Source organism: Pundamilia nyererei, unplaced genomic scaffold, assembly GCF_000239375.1.
Source record: "Pundamilia nyererei isolate P.nyererei 1_Seehausen unplaced genomic scaffold, PunNye1.0 scaffold00114, whole genome shotgun sequence".
Lineage (NCBI taxonomy): Eukaryota > Metazoa > Chordata > Actinopteri > Cichliformes > Cichlidae > Pundamilia > Pundamilia nyererei.
Window position 1 is genome coordinate 143964 of NW_005187515.1, and position 1187 is coordinate 145150.

Here is a 1187-nt window from a genome sequence, read left to right on the forward strand (position 1 = left end):
TTAATGAGTTTTTTGGGTTCATTGAGAACATGGTTGTTGTTCAATAATAAAATTATTCCTCAAAAATACAACTTGCCTAATAATTCTGCACTCCCTCTACATATGTGGGCTGGTCGGGGTCAGTGCATGACTCCAGGGTGCTCCACAACAGCCCACTGTACTGGCAGGCCATTTACCCTCCTCCAGTGCATTTCATCCTCACAGATGGAGGGTACCCATCTGTCCAACATCCACTCCCTCTTATCATTCCCTACAAGAGGCCAGTCCAAGGTGTGGGTGCCTAGCGCTTCAACTCTCATCAATCCAGGTCATGGTCTATTATAGAGCATGCTTTTGGAATGATGAAGACAAGGTTCCATGCCATCTTCCTCCAAGCGCTGGAGATGCACCACACCTTTGTAACATATATAAGTCATTAGAATACATCTTTATTGTTTTTAGTGTATGTGCATGTATAAACACTTTATTTACAGAACGAAACATCTGTTTCAGGTCATAGCAGCATGTGCTGTTCTGCATAACATCTGCCTTGGTGTTGGTGACATTGTGGCCCCGGGGGATGAGCCCAAGGATGATGTGCAAAATGAAGGGGAGACTGGTTTGCACCACTTTGATCTTGCATCGTTCTGAATACATTTTAGTGACATGGCAGGCATTAGTCACATCAGCCCTGCAAACCCAAGAGATACATGATGCAGTGGACAATGGAGAAGAGCATCCCTGAACACCTTGTGGAGACCACCCTGTATGATGCTCCACTCAGTAGCTGGAAACGCAAACCAAGGGTCTCAGTTGTGGCACCTCCTTCTTCTTTTTGGTCCTGGTCCAGCAGATTCAGCAGCACTGCTCGAGACTTCATACTCAGGCAAATAGCAGGCCTGATTAAAGGTGCCTGTGCACACTGGGACACTCAGGTTAATGGAGGTCATTAGGACTGGAGTCCTGGTAGAAGGCCTCTGCCCTAACACCTCATCCATGAGGGCAAACCAAAACTCATGATGGACCAGAAAGACCTCTTAGGACAGAGCTTGCATATGGGCAGAAATCTGTGCCATCAGAAACTGAATTTGAATAAGTTAAATTTGAATTTGAATTGCTCAGATTGAATCTGAATTGTAACTTGAATAAATGCTTTTGAAAACTGAATTTGAATTAGTCTAATTTGGAATTGAATTTATGGTTTGAAA